General features: G+C 35.2%; 1 long non-coding RNA gene across 8 annotated transcripts in view; it reads right to left on the minus strand.

Moving 5' to 3' along the window:
• Positions 1-26,817, minus strand: part of LOC106181419 (uncharacterized) — a 102,433-nt gene that overhangs the window by 68,108 nt on the left and 7,508 nt on the right. For 4 of the 8 annotated variants that reach the window (XR_015334949.1, XR_015334950.1, XR_015334956.1 and 1 more), the window contains exons 2-3: positions 22,421-22,614; positions 12,588-12,708 (exon numbers count right to left, since the gene is read on the minus strand). This is a non-coding gene — a long non-coding RNA (uncharacterized LOC106181419). Of the gene's footprint in view, positions 1-12,587; positions 12,709-13,604; positions 13,675-22,420; positions 22,615-26,817 lie in introns of all 8 variants that reach the window. The other 4 variants (XR_015334957.1, XR_015334952.1, XR_015334954.1 and 1 more) reach the window with 2 other exon arrangements.

The raw sequence follows: 26,817 nt of genomic DNA on the forward strand, positions 1-26,817 counted from the left end.
CTGTAATGGCCACACTCCCCAGGGACACCACCTGATTAATGGACAAGGTTACCAGTCTCTCTAGTGAGCATGAACACCACCCAACCGATTAGTATACAGAGACACTGAAGACTTTCTAGTCAGCCAGGACCCAACTACCTAACTTAAGGCTCATAACAAGTAAAGCTCTTCTAGAGTATAACTACTATTTGTTAGTAGATTGTTCACATATTTAAGGTAGTATATGTATATTCTAGTAACACTTAATATATTTTATTAAACCAATTTACTTTTTTACAGCTGCAATGGTTTACTTATCAATCTGTACACTTATTTTGTTCAGATTTATCTAAAGCAGAATTTATAAAATATATAATATAAAAAGCTGGGGTAGCGCTAACACTCGCCAATTTAGCCAAATGCTAACACTGACTGAAATTGGCTAAAGAAAAATGGCTAGATTTGACGTATTAGCCAAATTATAGCCATTTTAACAACAAATTGACAAAAATGTGGTGATATGGCTCAGCGAAAAAAATTGCAAGTGCTACCCCAGAAAAGTATTACTGACTACCTGCAAGTCATCAAAACTGACCACAAGGATCACTCTCTGTGGGAGATGAAGACTCCATTACAGTCAATTACTCCAAATGAAGGCACTGACCACAACAATACATCCTGACAAGAAAATCTTGAGGTAACAGCTCAAATCCTTCTTAACAGACAGGTAGCCTTGCACCAACTGCCCCCATCTCCAATCCACCCCCACCTAAACAGGGTGACATAATTATAGTTTTCATAACACGTCACAGTCTTAAATATCTTGTTATAAACAATAAATCACACTGGATAGCAGGAAATGTATGGCTTAAGTAGCAAACTCAGAGTAAATCCTCAGTCAGCAGGAAGCCCCACTGGTCTCCAGGTGGGTACTCTCTCTCCTCCCACACAGGAGGGGCAATTTAATGCTCCAATTCCCCCCTGATCTAGGTTAATTACAGGTTAGACTCACATGCTTAATGATACAAAGACATAGGGTAAGTAGGTTTCTTCTCTGAGCTAACTAGAACACCTACAACTTTATCATTTACTTCTCATATGGTTTTGATATGTTTGTCCTGACACTATTAACACATTTAAAAGTTTCTAAATTATTTCCATCAGATTTTTTTCTTTAGAACATTGACCATATCACATCCCAATTTGTTTGACTTAATCTGCTATGCACCTGAGGTAAATTATATAACAATCCATCTGAATAACTGCTGCAAGCTTAATTGTTTGTGAACTGACTTTAAATGTACTTGATCCTATTTCTATACAGATAGTAGAGATATTTACATAGAATAGATACCGCTTACTGTAACTAAAACAAATCCAATGTGCTTGCAACACACTTACTGAATCCACAATTCACCAGGTAAATTCAAAAACACAAATTATTTCACAATTTATTATCCACAATTCACCAGGTAAATTCAAAAACACTTCCCTTAGAGAACCATTACAGAGACTAAATGCTGTGTTATACGACGGGTCTCCCAAGTCCTCACACTTGATGAAGCCCACCATCAAAGTTGACAGGCCATTTAGCTGTTCAGTTCACTTATTAAGTTATACCACAGGGTGTAATTAAACAGGAAACAAGCTCCTAACACCATCAGCGAGCAACATAATTACATGTGGGAAGTTTGTAATAACTAGATATAAAATTCTGTACAGTTCTTCAGTTATGTTCTTCACCTAATTGAATCTTAAATCCTCTTCTGTTAAGTCATTAATGAACAGCAATTAAGCAGTTGAATAAGGCAATTAAGAATTTAGCATAAAATGTGTGAAATTATTAACAAAATTCTTCTCTTTCCTCCACAAATTATCTCTCCCCCTAAAAAGCACACTGAAATCCCTCAGACTGTTATTTATTATTAGATTATTAACTACAAGTAAATTCAATTTACTTCTGGTTAAAATCACCTGATGCAGCCAAAAGAGCTTCAATAAATAACTGAAATTTCCCTAAATTCACGTACGTTGCCATCTGTTATACCTAAATCAATGTAAAAATAGAAGTAAATGTTAAATTTAGCCAATTAGGCAGGATTTCAATCCTCAATGTTCCACTTGTAAAATAAGAGTGTTATTCATTAACAGGAACTTGACAATAAAATCAATAGCACTGTCCCCACTGTGACTGTTACTAAATCTTTATAAAAGATTGTATGCTGACAAAGACTAGCCTTCTGTTCCCTAAACATGAACAGATTTTTAAAATCCATGTTTTCAAGTTTATAATACAGATACTATGAATATGGAAAGCAGGAACCAATACTGTGCATTGATAAGGTCTGTTTTAATGACATTTTCACTTTCTGCTTATGTTATCCTAGATGATTACATAATGAAAATCAGCCTTCTCAACGACCTCCCCCCCCCCCCAAGACACACATGCACTCATACACACACACACAAACACACGCACACACACAAGTGCGCGCACACACACACACACAAAAGAAGAAAAAAAAAAACTTCTTGTATAATTCCAATCTCCACAGATATATAATATCATATATTTGTATATGAAATAGCATATTATTTGTTCAGAGTGTAATCGTGACAAAATATAGATGATAGCTGCAGCCATTAATCTGAATTATTTATAACATGTACTTAATGCAGACGAAAATGGATGTTCCTATAAAAGCAATATGAGTATGCTGGCACTTCCTATGGATACAATTCTTCATAATGCATGGGATTAGATATAGCCTATAAGAGCGCATTCTCAACGAATTAAGCCAGGCTTTACAAAGCCGGTGACCTAAAAATGGCGGACGTACATGAAAGAAAAACCGCCTAATCTTTTAATAGTCTCTCCGCCTCCCCACACGTTGTCCCTGCGGGGTACAGTAATTAAATCTCGTCTCCGTTCGCCATGCGGAAGCTACCTGAGAAATATTAAGTGCGCATGCTCATCAGTTAAACTCGTGGTGAAGAAAGCATGGCGGCTGAAGGCGATCGAAGGAAAAAAGCTCTTCTGTTCTATCATCTTTGAAAACAGAGACGAAAAAGGAATAATTTGGCCCGTAGAGCAGCAATGAATCGACTATCTACGGAGATAATATCACCAGAGATATTCACGGAAATATTAATGTTCGGAGCCGAGATTTAATTACTGTATCCCGCAGGGACGACGTGTGGGGAGGCGTGTGAGAGGCGGAGAGACTATTAAAAGATCAGGCGGTTTTTCTTTCATGTACGTCCGCCATTTTTAGGTCACCGGCTTTGTAAAGCCTGGCTTAATTCGTTGAGAATGCGCTCTAAGTAATAAAAGTTCAGTTAATAAGAGGATCTAAACTTTAAAAGCACAAGGTGATTAGCTGATGATAGAGAGATGGGCAGTATTCCCCCTAACTTTGTGGCAGGAATAAGGGAAAAGAAAATGTAGAAATCCAAACCTAACCAAGAACTGCACTAATTAGTTATGATTAAGAGAAAAAAGCATATGTATTCCATTATTTTACAAATCTCTCAATAATTACGAATCACCGTGGACTTATTTTGTCTGAAAGGTTGACTGATTTTTACCATGCCTCCTTCACTCCAAAAAAACATTTATTCTGTGATTTTCCCACAAACACTTCCCAACAACATTAGCGCTCTTTTAACAAAGTTTATTAGAAAACAAACTGACAAAAATGAAGAACATGACAAACTTCTGCTTGGGTCTGCAGTTCTCTTTTCCTCCAAAAATGCAATCACAAAGAGTAATGGTCTCTTGTCATGCAACTATTTTGTAACTCTGTTGTGATAAACAGAAACAGCAGCAACTACTAAATCACATTACAGACAAAACCACAGGCACAGGAAAAATGAAAACTTTGTGCCTAACCTTCACTCATTCCTTTTAAAAGCATGCAGTGATAATTACAATACAACCCCCCCCCCCCCCCCCCCCTCCGTGTCATGCTAAAAGGCAAACTGTCTGTTTTTTGAATTTTAACTTTTCAGAGAGAGGCATTGACAGCAGTGTCTAACACAATGCATTAGAAAAACCAACCACAGACATGATAGAGCCAACTATTTGGTTTGGCCTAAGCCGTGAAAACAAATCCATCATGACAAAAATATGTATGCATATCACCCCCCTGCTGTTTTGCAATTTTTTTTCAAATAAATATGGAAACACTGCAGATTTACTTTTCTTTTTTTTTTTTTTTTCTACTTCTGCCAAACAGTACCAAGTCACATCTTCGTGACGAGTCTTAGGTTGCATTCACAATGATACGATTGTTCTAGAAGTTTGAACTCTAAAGGTAATCTCACTGAATGTAATGAGATTAACACACCTCCTCCTGACAGAACACAGAAAAGCATAATACAGAAAAAATGGTGGAAACAAGAAGAGGGGTGTTAATCTGTTAATCTGACTGCACTCAGCGAGACTCCCCATACAGTTAGTTTGGTTTACCTAGTACCAGTACAATAATTCATTATTAATGCACCCTTTAACTTATTTAGTTATTTGTCACATGCAGCCATGATTCATTGTGTTATTGTGTGAGTTGAAGGCATATATCTTAAAGTAATTGATATTAAAGTGTTCCATTTTTATGAGCTTTTTGTTATTGTACAAAAAAAGCTGCTTTACTAAACAGCTTTGGTAATATGCTGGTATATAATCAAACAAATTCTCATCAATTCATTTTTAACAACTCTTTGATTTACAGATGTAAGTTAGTTGTATAATTAATATCAAGCATTTATCTGCTCCTATGAAAATGTTAGATTGTCCATGTCAACTGTGTGCAGTAAAAGATGCACTAGTTTTGAAGATATTTATAGATGAAACCAGGAGTCTTCAATAATATTTATCAGCCTAACCACACAAACTTAAACAAGGAATTATGCACACGCATGCATGCACACATGTGCGCGCACACACACACACAAGTATACACACATATACATGCACAAACATACACATATATATGTCATACTTACCTTAAAGAAACCCATTTCCATAGATTTTTAGATTGATCTATCCCTGTGGGGAGTCTCACTAGATTACTGTCAGCTTGGCCGGTTTAAGCGTCTGTCCCGCCTACTAAAAGTTGTAAGGGGGTAATTAACTATGGTGTCCGCTCGGCTGACTGCAATTTAGCCTGAACCCCCAGGGAGTTAGGTCGATCTAAAACTTAATCTTTAGATCGATCTAAATCTCTGGGAAAGCACCCTTAATGACATGGATGGTTACATTGTTGACAGAATAACAGATACACAAAACATTTACCTGCCTTATTACCCAGCCCTTACTACTCATTAATTCCAACTAACAGCTCTTTTTTTTTTTTGTTCTACACTATTTTTTCTCCCACAGGCAGTATCCATCAAAATTCATTACAACCTTAACCACAGAGAAGAAAATGACAAGTCATAAATAATGACCTTTTAATTGAATTATTCAGGAGTTAAAACCCTTTAAATTTTCTGCAACAGAACATTTCAATTTTTCGATAAAGACAAATGGTAGGTATCTTGCTGATAGTTTTTGACAGAGAAATAACAGTACTTACGTACAGATATTTCGACCATACTCAGTACCCCAAAATGCTGCATTACTTCCAAAAAGTCCTTTATTTTCAATTTTTTTCACCTCATTTAGACTATCCCAGAACTGCTAAAATGAAACTGCAATTCACGAAAACCAGACCATACTGTATATGCAGTAATATCTAGTAAGCTGTCTGGGCTAAGATAAGACACTGAGTCATATAACCCCTATGATCTGTAGCAACACCATAGCTTCCTTGCTATCAGTACTGGTGGCACTACATGTACAGTGTAATAGGGGAAAACTGTATTGATATTTTGTTTCCAAGAGGCCATGCAGTTGTGAAGGATTTAGCTCACTGTCTATGCATAATGGTAAAACTTTTTTCAAATTGATTAACCTGGGCACTTTTTAAATTGATTTTTTTTACATCAGAAGTGGAATACCAACCTAGCCATGGCCCCCCAAACTGGCTTCTTTCAATTTTCAACTTAATCATTTTATAGTATTCTGCAACACTAGTGTGTTACCAAATCTCCTTAGAAATCAAATGCTTTTTTCAGGGTAACTTTTCAACAAAAGAAATACTTTCAAATCAAAATGCTGAAATCTATTTCCTGTCCTTGCCACTTTGCTGTACAGTCTTCCTCTAATGCACATCAACTTATCTACAATGTAATTGGAACAATTCTCACCAGTGGCTTCTGTAACCATATTTGCTAATCTGGAAAGTGAATCCATCATGATCTGTGATTGAATTTGTAGAAAATATCTACTGGAGTATCAACTTGGCTTTGATGTATTTTTTCACTCAGCAGAAATTGTGTAAAAATGAAATTATTGCTGTATGAATGATGAGAAAGAACATGCCCATGTCATCAGTGGACAGCTATAGTGACCTGTTGTAAACACCGAAATGCTGAAAAACTCTATTAATTATTCCTTTTTTTTTTTCAAGTGATTTCTACCAACTAAGTATGACATTTTGACCCTACATCGAAATGGCTTGATCCATAAATGAAGGTTAGTGCAAAATAATCAAACAATTTGATAAAATTATGAAAACCTTATTTGACTTCTTACTACCCTAATCAAAAGAAGCATTTATATCCCCTAAGTGCATCAAAAATCCCACATGACAACCAAAAATACAAGTTATTATTTTCACCACATATTAGCAAAGACTGATATTTGGAACCCATTTGGTCTAGACTGTACATCTTTTCACAAAAAAATAATAAATAAAATAATTTCTTAATGCTGTACATTAAATGAATCGTGGTATCTCTGGCCACTGAAGACAATTATTAAAAAAAACAGATAATATTTTCACAGCGGATTACATAAGTTCAATTTTTCTAAATCACTTAGTGATACTGCAATAATTTTCTTGTAATGTCTCCCCGCCTGCGTCGGTCCAAGACAGCCCTGATTGCCAACCCCATAGGATACCAGGTTACACACCTTATTATTTTCATAACACATTACAGGAGTGTGATATTTCCATAAGGTTACTTCCATCACCATGTTTCTAAGATAGATGTCTCCCCACAGGCAGCCAAGATGGCCCCTTGTCTAAAGAAGTGTGTGATTTGGCACCGGTAATGGCTGCTGCTTATTCCCAAATTGCCCGTAATGCCTGCTCTAACTTACAATGATTCTAGAACTCCAGACAAATGATTTTGTGATGTCCAGGATGTTTCATTAAAAGAGGGGCTAAAATTCATGTCAGTGTAAAGACGACACATACAAAAAACATTTCAGTCATGCAATCATCATTACATCAAACTGCCATAAATTTGCTTTTTTTTTTCATAGTTGTGTAGTCCTTTTCTCTTGATTTGACTTTTTGGCTCCTCTGAGTAAAAATGTCTTATCCACAGATTTCACTTGCTTTATAATCAATATGTCTCAGCAATTTGCCACCAAACAAACAATTTGCACTCAGTCCAGCAAGCCTTACAATATTTGTTCAAGTCAATTTTCCTGTGATGCTGGTCAAAAGATATGCAAAAAGTACATAATTTTCAAAAAAACTACCCTCAAGGTCAAGATGGCCTTATCATGAATGCGAATCACTATACTGAGGATTCATGTTAGAACACCTAGTTTAAAGTTTTTTTTCTCATCCAACTCAATTCAATCAAATCAAAAAGTTTTTTTTAATTAATGATTTTTCTATAGCAAAAATAAATGAGGTTTAGCCACTGATACAATTTCAGATACAAGCAAAAATTTTCTATTAATATCTATTTATATACAAGGATGAGCCAGCTATAAAAATAGCAGAACCACTTAGATAAAGCCCATTCATCATTCTGAGTCTCCATGCCTATCATACTCCTCAGAATTATTGACAAACTTGGCCAAGAATATCACTTAGAATCCATCAGAAAATCAAATGACAAGAATCAAAAACACAAGGACAATCTGGCGCAGCAGTGCTTCTTATTGATTTCCCATACAAAAATGTCATAGAGGGTGGACGAGACATGGTGGCAGTTATTTCTATCCATGTCTTGAAACTGGGCTAGGAGAAAAGACAAGGCATTCTGGACTATGTATCAGCATCAACGGCTGTTGTCATTCTAGACCTGCAACACATTGAAATGAGGGTGTCCACTTCCTGCAGAGTTCACAGCAATTGGTAAAGCAATCAAACTGAAATCATAATTGCATTTCTAAAGCAAAGGTTGGAAATAAAACCCATAGTTGTGATGCCTGGTATGGACTACACCTTAATAATTGCTTACGTAATAATTGTGACAAGGCTTAATATCCAACATAATTGTAAAGACAAAATTGTGTCTTCACATGACATGGGACTAGAGTAATAGATAGCACATAAGCATGAATCCCGCCATCATATTCGTGTGCAGCATAACAACATGGTGCTATTAGGCACTGTATTCCCATGTTGTTTCATTAGAGGGAGGAAAAAAGCAAAACTGAAAGATTGATTTTTAATGTGCATGCTCCAACTACAAACATCTAGATATGGCCTGATGCATCGTCAAGGTTGCAAGTATTTCTACCGTAATCTTTCTGAATGCTTTCAATAATTGAGCTTTTCAGTATTTTAAGCTTTTTTTTACTGGGTAATTTGGATTAAATCACAGTGCTGCTCAGGGAATTCTTGTCGTTACGCAAATGAAAACATATCAAAGAATAATGATACTTCCCACCAGTGTTCAAATCAGTACTCTTCTTAAAAATGTAATGTTTGCAGGACTGAATGTTAACAAAAAAAATTTTTAATTCTTACTCTCTGGCCTATTCTGAATAAAATACTAAGAAACAAATTTTAGGTATTTTTACTTGAGCTTTGCACTCAGACAAAATGGTATGGCATCTTTTGAAAAATCTAAAAATATATATCACTACAGTACTTCAAAAAGATTCTTAAAAGTGTGACACCTAGGTAGGCACACCTGTATAATCTGCACAAAAAAATAGTCCAAACTGACAAAAGATTAAAATCCTCTTAAAAGAATTAGCTTCAATATATTCTTGGTCACAACATCAAAGACTATCCTGGTAGCAATAACATTTGTCATTATACTCCTACTCTCACTGCAGGCATATATTAACATGGCACATATCACACACACACATGCACTCAAACACATATGCACACACACACACACACACACACACACACACACACACAAACAAATATGCACATACACACACAAACAAATACACACACACACACTCAAACAAATATGCACACATATACACACACACCATATAATTGGCTGGCTTTAAAAGAGAGCCCACAAATTTCTAACATTTTTTAATTCAAACCTTTAAGTAAAATCTCAATATAGCACTTCATTATCCAGTCATCTGATAGTGAAAGTGAGACCTGTCTCCAGGCTCAGATTGCCCTTGTGTGACCACACCTGCTGTTTTTAATAGACAACTACATGACAGAACTACACAAGTTGACAGAGGATTTTGTTTCCGCTGGCAGCAACTCATCAGAAATTGACAATTATTCAACATTATTACATCATATAGAATCACTCAAGTGGTTATCAATTTCCATTTAGCGTGCGTCTCCTCTGGCGATCAACTTGTGACTCAACGTACTAAGCGCCGACTCCGCCAGGCGATCTTTCTAAATAAAAAATCAGAATTCCTTCTAGCTGCTACTAAGGAGAATAATAACAAGTTGTTTTTAAACTCCTACCTGTTACACAAGGGAAAACATGCTCACCAGACTGTCACTAGATAAATGTTCACTGTGATATAACCACTGCCTGCAAATCTTCAACACAGTCTGTCTCCTACTCATCACTGGAGACTTAGGCAAGGAACAACTTGCTTCACTTTCCCCCCGACTTCAGTCCATACATCATCCCAGAAAACCTCCTTTTTATGATTCTACAGCAACTCCACAGGCTAGAATGCCACTACATAACATTTCACAGTGCCTATTGATCACCCATCTCTTTTTTTTTTAAAGCTTTTTTCACATTAAGCAACGCCTATATGATGCTCTATCATTCTTTATCACATCCTATGTTCCCATAGGCTGTATCCATTCAATCTTTCATTCATACATTAAGCTTGTGGGTATGCATGAACAGATACTCAGCCATAATCAAACCTCCGTGTAAATAGCAGACTCACCCAAACACAATCAATACACCGGGCCTATATTACATGACCTTGTATAGATTTAGTCTTATTAAATTTGCAAGCTTTCGGCACACATATAATGTGGGGCCTTTAAGAAATATTGTCCGCATTTGGAAAAGAAGTCAATAAAATTAACCGAGAGCATAACACCTTGAAGAGGTTGAGTACGATCTCAAAAGCTGCGAGCTGAAAGAGGTCAGAGGAGCATTCACTATTAAAGAATCGTTTTACTGAGTTAATATTAACTCCTCAAAGAAACAGGTAGCTTCACAGATATTATTATTATCACCCCTATTACCAGGATACCAATTCAATAAAAAGATCTATCCTAATCAGAGCAACAGTTAATCATGAACGTAATCATAAAGAAAGTCATAAAAGAGGATTTGGTTACCAGATCTCTACCCCTGCTGACACCAAAGCTGATATCTCCCTATCAAGTTCTCACTCTCTTTGATGTTGTTTTTACAAAAAAAATACACATGTATCTGTGGAAGTCACTAATTGAATGTACAAATTAAAAGTGACCTACAGTTTCCCCCCAACATCTTGTGTTAATTAGGGTTCACCTGTTTTCTCTGATGGGGTTATATAGTAATAAAAAACACAACAGGGGGTACTTGTATGTCTTCTCAATCAGTAGATATATGGATCTCTCTCTCTCTCTCTCTCTCTCTCTCTCTCTCTCTGTGTGTGTGTGTGTGTGTGTGTGTGTGTGTGTATGTACAGGGTATGTGTATGTGCATGTGTAAATGCAAAGATATTTGCACCCTTGTGTCAACCCCTTTTTTTACCAATTCAAAATGACTTATACAGAATTTGACTTATTTTTTTCTAAAACTAAATGTGTTAAAAAAGCAATACTGTCCTGAGGCCAAACACTAATAAAACACACAGTAGGGCACAGGAGACCATAAAATTAGACACCAATAAAACACGACATACTGAAGCCTGTTTTAACAGCTTTCTTAACTTCCTGAAAGGATGTTTGGGTAATTAATTTCTAATTAATCTTATGGCAAGGTTAATTAACACGTGCATATGTAACTATCCCTCGAGACAGAACGGCACAAGTACATGAATGATTGAGTATTTTGTTACAGAACACGAATCTGAACTAGAGATCGGAGGTTTGTTATAAGTGTTGTACATGTATTACACCCCCTAAAAAAGTACAGTACAATTAATTAATGTACTACTTGTACACTATGTACGTACAGTTGCTCACACTCATAAGCATATTGGACAAGAATAAAATGAAGCTGTTGGACAGGAATAAAATGAGGTATTCTAATTCTCTGGAGCTATATTAGCATCCTTTAGAGTGTAATTAATATATGGAACAGGTATGATAAAATATCATAGGCACTCACATGCATGCGCACACAAATGCTCACACACACACACACACTACAGCTACAGGTATAACTGTTACTGCATAGTATATAAAATAAACAGAAGAACAATGCGCACACACACACACGCACACACACACAAAGAGGGAGAGAGAGAGAAAACATATAACGTGCTTACAACAACCAGGTACAGGTGTGATAGCAAGCTGTGTGGTGAACAGCCAGTAGTAATGAGGTTATTGATGTGGTCTACCTTATCTAATGTGACTGTCAATTCCACAGGTTGTGCGTTAACATGACAAATGGGATTACGTATATTTGTGGTCTCGGGTTGAGTTCTATCACATTTTACTACAACTAGACAGTTTTTCCTTTTTTATTGCTGTATGTAATTTGAAATATAAGCATATGTCAGAATTGCGATATATTGTTAACTCACAGCCTTTCTATAAAAAAAATGTGTTTAAACCAATAAGGATGATTACTTTTAATCCTTGTGTCACAAAAAAGACAGAAAAAAGAAAAATAACCTTCAAAAATACATATACTTTGCAGGATAACCTTGAATTCACCAGTGGTTGCAACTTTTCCCCTGCTGAATTAGAACAGCAGTATTTGTATAATTAGGCACATCTATCATAACCTTGGTCAGTTAAAACAACTCAATCGATCTTCACCTGACCTGCTTTATTACAAGAATTAAATAAAAAGGATAAAAAATCTTCTTAAAAAAGGTGGTATTTGCAATTTCATTCTTTTACTTGGCATTTTTTTTTTTCAAACTATCCTGGCCCCATGTGATTAAAAGTGCACCTGATTTCCATTTTTTTATATATACACACAATACTGACTTAACTTTTTTTAATCAACTGAAAAATCAAACTTTAACATGACCTGATAAATACATATCTATTATAACAATCCATTGCAATTCATTGCATTTAGCAAAGAGAATTTTCTTTACCTTTCGGTAAAAATCAGATGCTGTCATGAGGCCAAAATATTGCATTTGTCTTAAGAGCTAAGCTGACATGAGGAAAAAACATACTTACATTTTTATAAATTCTCACTGGTATAATTCCCTGACAGCTGACAACCTGACAGATGACCACTAAGGACTGGAATTCCTACGGGGACTTCCAATGCTGGGAACTCTCCAGAAAACACTATGTGCTAGAAGTGGAAAATATCCTAATTAGTATCATCATCCCTTACACTGTTGACCTTTTCCCTGCACAACATATTAATAAAAATATAAAGTGCATTAATATCAATGCAGTTCTGTTTCAAAAGAAGCATTCTACGGACTATATCATTTTGGAAAAAAAAACCTGAGCCAATAATTACAATCAATATAGATATTTGCCTTCATGCAAAGTGCATATCACATTTACCAAAAACTTAACTACTGAAAAACAGGTTTAGTTCCAGTTTCCTCTAAATTTTTAGATGTATTCTAAAGTAATTTGGACTTATTATGCAACAATACAAAATGTGTCATATTAAAATGTAAAAATTATATTTCTTTATATGTTGCATTATGATGTTTTATATCTTTTAACAAAGTCATGGATTGTGTCTTTTGTAGAAAAACTGACAAAAGCAATGTCCCCAAGTAATCATTAAAATGAAGGATGACAAAAATTAAATCTTGGAGCCTGAGAGTTCTCCAAATAATGGACATAGAATAATATCCCTCTGACTAAAAAAAAAACTGCAAAAAATCTGTCAACAAAGAAAAAATTCAAATCACAAGACAGTTCACAAATTTCCCTATTGTTATTCAGGGTCCTTGTACAAATAAATCCCACTGTGGAATGTCTGATCAACAACCAATTTATTTCAACTTTCATCTTTTGTAATTACTTTGATTATGAAGAATATCCGATGATGATATCGATATAATTGAAACCAAAAAAAAAAAAAAAAAACAATTCACACTTCTTCCGTTACATCCTTTGACATGATTGCAAAAGCAATAATTTCAGTGTTCACAGTGACTGCTCTTCCTTGTGGGAAGGGGGTAAGAATAGGGCAATACACTTTCTTTAACAACAAAAAAGCATCACCTGAAATTTTTACAGCATTTCTTAAGAGCACAGCCATTACTGTCCTACATTCTCTCTTTCTTGAAGGGTTCTACAAGAAAAAACAGCCAGCCCTCTTGAGGATGATGCAATCCCATCATAATTATAATAATCAACTATTGATAAATACCATGAATTCAGAAATAGATTTTTAATCTCTACCTCTATTACAGGAGTTAATCAAAAACAAAAAAAGGCATCTTAAACATGGGTTTTTGGATCGTAATTCTGTGAATGGTTTTGGATATGGCAAACCTTGGTGATTAAAAAATTGAAATCTCCAGTCAAATTTAATTTTTCCTATATAAAGGCCTAACCCCCTAAGGCCCCATTCAGAACAGTGGACTAACTATACTGCGGATCAAATATGGTGACCCACTAAAAAACTTGCCATCTCATCTGCTAACAGACAGTGAATAGATTCCCTGTGGGGAAGTATTCAAGTGGGTTGGCCATATTTGACCCTCAGAATAGTTAGTCCACTGTTCTGAATTCGGCCTAAGTGCGCCTTTTAAATAACTGTACATAAATGACACTAGAGTAAGTCTCGTCACCTTGTATCACACAGTCAAAGCAACCAGTATGTATATACACTGCAGTAGCACAGTGGCTATAGTGCCTGCAGCAGGGCTAGCAACAAATCACCAGCAAATTTGCCTTTAAAAAAAAGTCAATAATGTGGCAATTACTGTCAGTAATGACATGGCATCTCACCATAGCCTACAAGTATAGAGAGACCATTGATTATCCATCACTGCAGGCCCCATATGATACCATATATCAAGATTCCAGCACACATTGTTTTACTGAAAGGTGGATTATCACACTAACAGTAACATTATCAGTATATGATTATCTATTTAATGGATAAGTGCTTTAATGACAGTTTATTAGCATTAGCTTTTCCATTAAACAGGTGAGGTACATATTTCTTATTTTGTCCCCCTGTCAATGTATTCATTTATTTTCAATTTTCAACATTTCTATCTATCAGATCTATCTACAGTATTTATCTTTTCACTTATTTAGAGGGATACCTGCTGGCAATTCTTTAAAATTATTTCACATTTTTAATATATATTTTCATTATTTAACAAACCTCAAATACAAGATTTTTGATGATACAAAGGAGCATCAATACATATGCCAATGTTCTGGGAGTGTTTATATCCAACCCAATGACAAAAGTACAGCAATAATCATAAACCGAGGAGAGAAAATGCAACAGCAAAGCTAGTGTAGATCATCAATCTATCTCCATCTATCCATCTAGCACACAAAGCTCCCACTAGAATTCCCTCGCAGCTTGCCTGCAGTGTACACGAGAGCAATGGAAATTGTAACGATCAATAGAACTGTCATGCTGCTACAGAGACAGCTTTTTTCTGTGTAAATATTTTGTTCAAATGAAGAGGAATTTCCTTGTCATAATTTCATTTTTATAGTGCACTATTATTTCATTAATTGGATTTAACCCATTTCTTTACAGGAAAGTTACCTTTGAAATGAAGGTATGTTAGGCAAGAACAAAAAAAACAATAACCTAGGACATATTTTTTGCATGCCTATTGCCTATCATACCTTTTATAAACAAATGATACATAAATCAAAACTTAATAAAATAATATTTCTAATAGTCTTATTAATTTTTTTAATAAACCAAAATATTTCAAATTATGTATCCTCTATTAAATGTACATCAATTAGATAAAAATTTCAAAACATTTTTCCAATGAACATGAAATAGCAGAAAACATGTACTGCTAATCAAAATCATATCAATTTTCATTTACCACTTAATTTCTTCATCTTGGATTTCAAGGTTACAGTACACACTGTAGAAATGCAGTCCCCAAACTACTAAACACAAATGTAATTTCTCCTCAGAATGTTTTTTATTCTTTAATAATTAATGACAGCTTTGTCAACACCCAGTCAGAAAATCATTAATGTTCTGCATGAAAGTCCGCAGAGGATTGAAGTATATTTACTTCCAAATCCATGCATTTCTTAATGTAACGGCAGTTCTGAGTCAGCATGGTACTCTTAGGTAATTAGGCATCAGTTCTAGTGGTTAAAAAAGCTCTTTTCTTCTGCAAAAAATAATAAAATAAATAAGTTTAAATAAATGAGTTAAAATTTAAAATAAAATAAATGAAATAAAATAGAATGCAGAAGCAGTAATGGCTACACCAGCATGGATATCTGGTAGCTTGTAGAACAAATGTATACTGTCTAATCATAACTATGTATTAATTCCAAATGTTAAGAATACTTCATGGCCCCACCTTCAAGGGGACATTTATCATATAAAATTTACATGAATAGTATCATTTTTAAGGCAGAGCTCTCCCATTTGTTGATAGGTCATTTTATCTACCCTTACTTAAAAGTTTTTTTCTCAATCCCAAAGATAAAAAAAACTTGAGTAGGTTGATAGCACAAGGTTCTGAATCATACCTGTGGTTTTGATAAACCAGAACTATTTTGGCATGTCAGAAACTTTGGAACCATCTCTGGAAGTATTTGGTTCCATGCTGAGGGAGATGACATTGTTGGGATTGTTTCATTTGTTGCTTTCTTCAGCTTTTTCATATTTGTGTAATGACAAAAATTTTAAACAGTGCCTCACAAAGTATTTCATTTGATCTCCCGGTTGTCATAAGACCAGTTATCTTAACAAAGTGCATTGATTTTACTAAAAATAAAAAAAAAGGAAAAAAGGAGAAAAAAAAAGAAATCTAGGACATCTTTCCGTGGAGGGCTGCATACTTTACCCAGTCCTTGACAAAGTATTTAAAAAAAAAAGAAAAAGTATTTTAATATCACAAATATCAGAATATTGCATATGGCTGATTATTTCACTATCATTGGAGAATTCAAGACCAATTAAATGTGGCTATCAGTTACTATCCCTTCTGGGCTTTAGCTACACTTACTTCAGTGAGTATCATAAGAAAACAAATTAAAAGTCTTACACTGATTTCAGTAATCAGATATACAGAAAGAAGGTGGCTTTAGTTCTCATTTGCTTTATCTTCTAATTGCATCATTATTATTATTTTATGGCTGATCCACTTGAAAGCTTACTGCTTAATCCCTGCAGGAAATATATTCAGTGTCTATTAGGGGATTATGCTTCAAGTTTTCAGATGGTTCAGCCATGTTTGATTCGCGAATCTGTTAGTCTGCGGATCAACTAGTTCTGAATGTGCCCTAGGACTGCACAAAATCACATGTAATTATCTGTAAATATCAAATCAAAATCAATCCACTTACACTTCTAAATTCTCAATAAAACACATCCTACAGTCTTCCATGAGCTGTGTTTTAAGACTTGTGCCTCTCCACGTGTATTTTTTAAGAAACCCCTTCAATTTTCACTAAAAATATCAAGGATTGCAACAGCAGTGACTTACTGATAAATCCACTGGTTCAAAAATCTAATTTCATAAACGCGCCCTTGAAGAGGCATACTGCAATTCTGCCCTTCCACTATTTGACAGCTAATATCTAGGATTGCATGAATGAGTCTTAATGAAATAGACAGAGAGACAACAGATTTCTAATTACAGATAGACAGGACCGGAGGCATGTCTGGAAGAGTTTCTGCCTGCTGCAGATGCACTAGTATCAGTGATCAATTTTTATATTGATCCTGGCTATATACAGTAAAAACTTGAAAATTTAGTCAGTCTTGAAAATTTTGTTGGAAGACAATTCTCCGCCAACATAATTTTTTTCACTGTGAAAATTTTGTCAAACTTGAAAATGGGCCCCTCGATAATTTTGAAAAGTTTGTCACCTAGTACAGCCATGTTGGATTCTCACATTTAAAAAATATTTATTAATTTTTTAAAGTGATGAAGTTTTCAAGTTTTTACTGTATGCACCCCCACCTCTTCTATCTTTTTTATCTAAACTTGCATCAAGATTAAAAAGCAATCTATTGACACTGTATTGACAGGTGTATAAATCTCATCCTACAGGTCTGTCCCCCATCCCCCTCTCCCCCCCCCCCCCCAAAAAAAAGAGATAATACGCAAAGCTCAAGTGCCCGTCAATTTTCCAGATCAAGAAAACAATTTTGTGTCATGTTTTCCATGCATTCCTATAAGTTTTCATAATTTCATCTTGCCTATCTTATAAGGTCTATTGCCCATGGTCAGAAATTAATTCTAATGAGCCTGTGCATTTTAATTAGACGTTTTTACATAAACCCTGCTCCACCCCACCCTTTCAGAGAGAACACAACTCTCCACACCAGCAATGCTGTCACCTGTACACCTCCACATAAACCCTCCAGATTTATTCTCTAGATTTCCTGATCTTTAAGTGCTCGGCGATACTTGTAATCCAATAATTCTGGACCAATTACACCTGAATAACGCATTCAACTCTACCTGCCAGGCGAGCACTTGTTAATATGGCTACTTAGGCCATGGTTTACCTGGCAATTAATCACCCACAGCTCCTGGCTAATAGTGAGTAATGAGGCAGGACTGAATAAGATGTTGCTGGGGCTGCTGGTGGCCATTTCAAGTATGCAAAAAATATTAAAAGTAGGAACAAATAGATGAGTAAGATTTAGACAATGAGTGGAATGGTAATCGAGTGAGTGAAAGGATAAATGAATGAATGGATAAACAAACAGATGCAAATCAATCACTGAGTCAGGACATTAAACTGGTGTGTTCAGAGAGGTGGTGTCAACTTCTTAGTATGTACCACCAGCCGAATATGTGTGTCAGATATCATGGACAATATATTGTAACCTATTTTCCTTCACATATGAACTTAGCTGTATGAGCAGGATTTAAAGTTTGTGTCTGTATGCATGTGTGTGCATGCCTATGTGAACGCTATCAATTTTTTTTTTTTTTTTTTTTTTTTTGGTAATGAACACCACTAAGGACAATGTAAAAATGACTGCGAAAAAAATCTTTAGCCTGTATGAGTCAACACTTAAGTACACTTAGAAGAAAGCAATGGCAGTGCTCCAGAGATGATGGCAGAAGAATGGGTGCCCTATTCTCACAGTTCTTGGATATCAATAGAAGCTCACAGCAAGATTTGATTACTGGCATGCACTATATTGGCACTCGCTGGCGGTAGATTTTCCTGGAATTTGCCAAGTTCTCTCTTCTTTGGTTCATCCTAATAGAGGGGGAAAGATACCTAACTTGCACCAAGTGTTAAAGATGCCTTACAGACAATTTCCATATTTATTATTCTCTCAGTGAGATTTGATTACTGACATGTTCTGTATTTGTGTGGGTCCTGCATCTTTCCTTGAGCTTTCTTTTTGATTTTTATTGACAGTGGTCAGAAAAAGGTCCATATCTTACAGCTATGATCATTGACCCCTGGGAACGAATTTTCTTTAAAAGATTTTTATTCCACTAAAATCATAATGAAAGATCTTTTTAATACTTTTGCTTGGAATTTAAGCCAAATTTACTTTCATATTTTTTTTTTTTATTTCTAAATTGTTATTCATTTTCCAAACAAAGATGTAATTTTCATTAAGTTCAAGCCAAATTTACTTTCATTTTTTTTACATTTATTAATCTTTATTCAATTTTTCAAATGTAATTTTCATTAGCACTATCATAAAAATGCACCAGAGGTGAAGTAATTTATAGACAAATACATTTCAATACCATAAAAAAGAGGGGAAATGGAATGTACAGCAACTATGTCTATGAAATCTATAAAACCCTCAGTACAAGTAAATTTGCACAAACTTAAAAAATCTATAAATGTGTCTGGCAAAAAACTTTCGGGTGCAAACGATCGGGGTATACAGGAATATCTAGGAAATTAGAATTGATAAAATTATCAGAGAAAGCCAAAGCTACATGTTTTATGTATTCCAAAATGGCACGATATATTGGTTACCTATCTCTAGTCAAAAATTTCCAGGCGCCAGTTTCACAAAAGTACTTTAGCACATAAAATGGTCTACACTATAAGGGTGCTTTCCCAGAGATTTAGATCGATCTAAAGATTAAGTTTTGGATCAACCTAACTCCCTGGGGGTTCACGCTAAATTGCAGTCAGCTGATCGGGCACCATAGTTAATTACCCCCTTACAGCTTTTAGTAGGCGGGACAGACGATTAAGGGGCCAAGCTGACAGTAATCTAGTGAGACTCCCCACAGGGATAGATCGATCTAAAAATCTATGGAAATGGGGTGTAAGAGTGCATTCAGAACAGTGGACTAACAGATCCACAGATCAAATATGGTGACCCACTAAAAAGCTTGCCACTTATCTCCCGATTAGACCCTGATAAGATTCCCTGCGGGGATTACACACCAAGGATTCAAAGTGGGTCGGCCATATTTGATCCACGGATCTGTTAGTTCGCTTTTCTGAATGTGCTCTAAGATAAGCAAATTGGTCCAATTCAGTTCAAGATAAATCTGTATTGCTTCACTTTAAAGAGTCATACATTGTACTTTAATACAATTTAATTTTAAAACAATAGAATATTGCCTGTAAAAATGGTCTGTGTTAAATAATTATAACAAAGAATATGCAGAAATGTGGCAACTCTGCCATTTGAAGTAAGTTTTTTTACTCACTCCTTGCCTCAAAAAAACAAACCATGTAATCATTTGAGTGAAATAAGGCATAAGTTTATCAGTGAAATAAACTGCCATTACTGGTCTTGACTTGGGATAGGCTGAAGCCAAGAAAGCACTTGTTATCTGTCATATTACAGCTCTCTGCACCACGATCAATTGATGTCTGAAATTTGCTTTATCCTCAGTCGTAAACTCCTCTAATAGCATTTCACCTTTTTTTGCCACTGCATGAACAGAGAGTTACATGACTCTGCACTTACTAGCACCAGTCTTTATAATTCTTTTGTCAATTGTTGAATACGATGAAGTTTCCTCCATAAAAGGAAAAAAATCACTTTTCAAGTTTTTCTCAAAAAAGAAAAAATCAATTTTTTCACCAACTTGAAAGTTCTGGTTTTGCTGAACAAAAAATGAACCAAGAGTGATCCCAGTCAATATACAGTGAACCAAAGCTAACAATATTCCACCCGTGTTCGATTGGATGAACAACGATTTCACACAATCGTAACTGCTAATAAAAGGCATGACATTCATCCACCTAGATAGCTGTGGTTTATGCAAAACTGTAGTCTTCATTCACTTGTTTAACCATGCAACTATGACAGTCAACCTAATCATTATGGACAGGGAATTTTGAACGAACACAAGGTTATCGTAAAGTATGACCATTATGCAGAACACAATCACATTTCTCAAATAACCACTGACATTATCCATTCACTAGTCAATCCACGAGCTTTTCGGTCTCCTCATAAAAAGGTTAAAAGATAATCCCACTGGCAAAGATAGGAACTTTCTGAATTACAATTAATAAATAATACTAAAATACTTCAAATTAAGTTGAAAATTACTCCATTATAATATAGGTTTATGACAATTAAAGCATGCCTATGTGGTTACCAGAAATGTTTATATCTTAAGACTCATTCCCATTGAAACTACCAGTCCACGTATATCAATCCAACTCTGCAGGGACTCTTGCTGAATGCAATCAGTTTAACTTTTTTATCAGTTTAACAGATCTGGGTATTGAGTGGAATACTGAAAAGCTGGTGTTCATACGATGGAAACGAGAGGAGCTGTGGTAACCTGTTACCCTGACTGCATTCAGTGAGAGTCCCCACAAAATTGGATCGATGCACAGAGATGGTCAGTTTCAATGGGAATTGGGGTACTAGGGAAGGCTAGGAAGTACTTCTGTTTGTAATATTAAAGAGCATTATCTGGTATCAGGTTAAGTTTTTTATACATGACGAAAAAAAACTATTTCTCATTTTGGGGAAAATGGATTTCGCTCAACGGACATTTTATAAGCATTAATTGTTGAAAAAAGGAGAACTGATTTCTCTGGGTGGTCACAACATGTGTTGATTGCACAATGAAAGCTGTCAGTAACATACCTGGCAGCTAGCTAAACCCAGCAGCCATTTCCAATAGCATCCATTGCATTGAATATACTGCAATTAACCTCCAATTCAGATATCATTCCAAAATATCATAATTTGATTCTATAAATTGATATTTACAAAACATCTCAAACAATATCTGACAAATTAGTGGCTCATAATCTACAAACCTTTTAATGAGGCAAATAAGTCCATGTGATACAGCCTCCAGACAAAAGTATGACTTGTCTGTCAGTTAGCCTAATATAGCCATATGGTACTACAGTCATCACAGAAATTATACTTCTTGTCATTACTGAGAAATTCAAAGAAGTAACAGAAGTAACACCTTATATGCATGTGCATGTTATATAATTATGATAATTCTTCAGTAACTTGTTACCTTTAAATTGCTGCAAAACTATGTAGACTCCATTAGTCTGTGTACTAGTAGCCACATTGTCAATATACGGTATGTCAAAAAAAGTTCAATTATGATGTTACTTCCATACAAATATAATTCATACAAACATTCACTGATGTGTTTTTTGCCTCTTTATAAGCATATACATGATGCAAGGCTTTTAACGCCAATGTATTTTTTGCATTGCAATGAACCGTGTTATGTAAATGGTGCTGAATTTTTTTTCTCCAGAATGAATAACTCACCGTTTATTCCTTGATATTTTCTGGTAACTTGACAATTACCTATACTATAAATGTCATGCAAAAATAATTACTGAGAGAGAGAGAGAGAGAATGAAAGAGAGAGAATATATATACATTGTATATTACCCCGTACCCCCAAGTATGCACTTACCTGCCCACGAAGCCTATCAGAAAGCCTCCTCTATTGTCTCACTCCTTATCTATTTTCCTCCATAAAACAGCCCAGTTACGAGCAGCTGCATCTAGAAGAATGCATGGAAATTGCTCCTCACGATGGGACCGCCTTGCACATCAAATAAAATGTGATGATTCTCTAAGATGCTCCCACCAAGTTGAAACACACTGCTGCAAAGAGAGAGAAAAAAATCAATGCCGGCTATCTCAGGCCTGTTGAGCCAGAAAATAGTGTGAAAGACTTGAATACAAGTAGTCTCGAACTAGAGTGTAATGTCAATATTGGGTGAAAGCGATAGGACGCTAGGCAATAGGTTATCTACACTTATTGCTGTGTCCTTTTCGATTGGGTAATTAACCTTTGTGGTAAATGCATCAAGAATAAAATGAAGGCAATTAAATTGGTATTAGTAGAGGTACTATACCAGTACTATCATGGCATATGTTCTTTAAAAAAATGTAATTATACTTTCCTCACCAGCACTTCCTCCATCCCCCCATCCCCTATAAAGTACTCAAAAAATTCCATAAGACCACTGAGCGACCCCTTTCTGCTCCCCCACCCCCAACACCATATGATGTAAATACTAAGAACAACTAACACAATGAGATCAGAATTTCTTGAAATGTTCCTTCTCCAACAATTGTTGCCTGACGTACCCTAAATCCTTTTATCAAATGAATCCATTAAAAAGAAAAACAAAATATAAAAACAAATATGAATATGAAAAATACACACAAATAAAGAGACTAATTATAAAGAAATGACAAACCATGCACCATGCCATAATTTCAAGATTGCTGTAACAACAGAGTAACTTTACTCTGCATTTTTCCTTCATTCACTTCATTATTCTTATACTGACAGCAAAGAATATCTTAATAGTTCCTTCAGAAGAACAGGAAATACTCAGAGTGGCTAGTTAGCTTCAGAAATTATCCTTCATATACCTTTTAAAACCCCAACTTCATCATCCCATCTAAGAACTTTCCAACATGGATTGAAGTTGTGTTTCCAGTGAGATAGGACCGATGAAACACAGAACAACTAAGCTCTTATTCAGCAGATTCACAACGTCAATTAAAGGGCAAGAGATATATCTATACCTTAATATCCTGAAACATGTTATTCAATTAAAATTTTAAAAAATTACATCTACTTTGCTCAATTTTTAATTTAATGCTCTTGGCTCTGCTGAAAAAAAGGAAAGTTATTTCCAATTTTCATATTTGATATATAACAAAAAAAGGGTAAAAAAACCTTATGATACAGCAGATCTTTAGTTGTGTGTGTGTGTGTGTATTTGCTAGTTATGGTGGGCTAATCAAAAACTGACAGCCTACAGATGGGTCAGACCAAGATAGACCAACCAAGCTGCACTGGAAACACGTCTTCAGGGCCCGTGCTCTGCCCAGGAGTAATAGAGTTGATTGTGAACAAACAGAACTCACTCACGCCTGAAGTCAACCGCATCATAAATCTGATCAACTTATCCACTAGAGCATGCATGATGACACAGACCTGAACTTTACTGACAGCAGACCTCATTGTGGAGTTTTTTGTAATGGTAATTTTATCAATTCTGATGGTATTTGGTCAATAGCAAAGGAAAAATATTGATATTATCATAGTTCATTATTCCAAGATAAGATAAGAAAATGTGGCAAATTCAGACTTATCACAGATACATGTAATTTTTGTTACTGTTAAAAAGGCAAAATTTTTACAAAAACCAAAACTGTGATATCCAATTTTCATTTGTATTAAAAGAAATATATTGACCCATGATTACCACGACCATCTTGTTGTACCCAAAATGGCAAGCACTTTACTCTGTTCATCATCCATGCAGGCATTAAATCTACATTACAGTACTTATTTTAAATATTTCATTATAAAAACAACACACATACCCTCAGGGGAAAGGCTTATAAAATAAACCCCAAATGATTACCAATTATAGAGTCCTTTCACACTACATTGCACACACCGAGTGCATCAAATCACCGACTTAAAAGCAAAAACTTGTTCTGTCATAATCTCCCCTTCCCTACGGAATTACTGTTATCAAGGAATAAAACCAGGATTTCCACAGAGAAAAATCTACTTATATATAGGGGTTGGAGGAGGGCGGCTTGGCATATCTTCGCTAGTAAAAAAATGCCTCCCATAGTTGAAAGAAAAAACATTTCTGAAAGAGAATTTCAAACTTAAAGTTTGCTAATTTTATCACATTTTAAATGATTCCGTAAGTTAGTTAGGGAAACCTAATCGATTTAACACAGGAAAACAGGACTATTTTTTACAAAAAGCATAAAAAAACATACATGTGTTATGCACTTTTGTGAGAATGGAGGATAGAGAGGCGAAAATGAATGTAAACGTATTCAAAACTTGACGCCCTGTTTGGAAAATGTAGTGGTCCCAAATGAAACACCATGCCTTAAGTGAAAAACTAATAACAATACCATCCCTGATAAGCACTGACAAAATTACATATAGAAACCTGTGTTAATCTTTTTTCCAATAATTTTCATACCGACCAATACAAAAATCTATGAGAGATTCACAACCGAGAGTATCATAATCCGTTAAAAGGGACTACATGACACTGGAAGCCCAGGGCATAGTTTTTGTAGTTACCAGTACTGTTAAATACAGATATAAAACATAATCCATACGGTTGTTTCAGCTAATCTTTCTTCCAAATGTTAGTTCAATAAAAGCAATTTGAGAAAAAAGATTTTCAAGGCCACAACCTCTTGCTGACTGTCACTAAATATTTCTAATAGCTTTACTTTGTTCAATTAAACAGTTATATAAGTAACTGCGAATTCACCCTGGACAGATAAAAAAAGAAAACATGCACAAAACAAAGATTGAAATTTAATTGTATTCAATGTAATTCACATAACTCCACAGTTACAGAAGGATGACATAACACACCATAATGACACTCCAAAAGTCAAGGCCAAGTTTGTGATTTGATTGGAAAATTGGTGGAGCTTAGCATATTGTTTGTTGCGCTGTGACCTGGACGCCTATAATTAGCACCAACACTCAACATGATCAAACAAAAATAAACAATACAAAAATTAATACCTACTTGCTACACTGATTTCCTATCCTAACAGTATCTTCAGTCTTGTTTGGAAAGTATCGACATGTATCGAAGAACAAGAAGAATATTGTCACAATGGAGTTTCACAAGTTGCCAATAAGAATCTTTGCCATTTATGTCCAAAAAGGCTTCAGAACCTGGCCTTTATAACTGACAAAAATATCATGAGCCTGAGACTTGGGGCTACAAATGAGCAAAAAAATGATGGATGGATGACTGAAATTACAAAATTGTGGCCAAGGCCTAGCATGGGGTTCCATAGGGGAAAAATAAAATAGTGCAAAAAATACAGTCCTAATTACTTTTTAGAAGGCATTCATATGTTATACTGATAACAATAAGACATCAAAATAAAAATTGAAACATCAAACTGTTGCATGGCATGGAAATAAAGCTGCATGGGCTTTGACTGGACAAAATTCCATCTCAGCTGAGACAAATATAAAAGAGAAAACAAAAAGTACTTATCTTGTGGTCACCTTCATACAGGACAATACTCAAGAACTGACATTTATGTCCACAGCTAATTTAAAAAGAATCCCAAAAAAAAGTACCAGTCCCTTTGAAGTGAACCTCGCTGAAAGATTATGTTGCTTACCCCTGGTACATAGAGTCATCATAATTATTTAATAGTCTGACCCCTGATATGTAGATTTCTGCACCTGGCATTAAAATACAGGGGAGAACAATAAATTCAGAAACTCAAAAGGCAGTTTGCAATTGACAGAGGTCAGAGGTCACTGGTCAAAATTTGGGTGACAGACTTGCATATTTTTTTTTCAAAGTTACTAGCATGATCTGATCAGACTTTTGAATCTTTAATGAGTGTTTTTGATTACTTAACCATTATCTTTACTTTTCTTCTTTAAATTAGTCTATTTTAGTCATACTGATAGTTGTGATAAAAGTTTGAAAATCTGCACAAGTGTGACCTGATATATCAAAATATATGATCACAACACTAAAGTCAACAACAGACCTCCTTGCACCATCATACACAATGCTGACAAACATTCGCTTTTACCATTTACAGTAATTTTTTTTCAAAAAAATCTATCAAGCATAAGAAGTCCTAAAACACTGTATTCAATCCATCACTAGCGCTTGATCACCCAGGCAGCAAATACAACACGACATGTTATCAACAGTGAAGACCACGGTCAGTAAATTACAACTCCTCACCCTGAAAGTCCCACAGCTCTCCAATGACCATGAGATGATAAAGACGAAGGGGAGGAGTCATGTTTGACCC

The sequence above is a fragment of the Lingula anatina genome, chromosome 6 (genome assembly GCF_051362555.1).
Source record: "Lingula anatina isolate TDL-2025a chromosome 6, LinAna3.0, whole genome shotgun sequence".
NCBI classification, from domain to species: Eukaryota; Metazoa; Brachiopoda; class Lingulata; order Lingulida; family Lingulidae; genus Lingula; species Lingula anatina.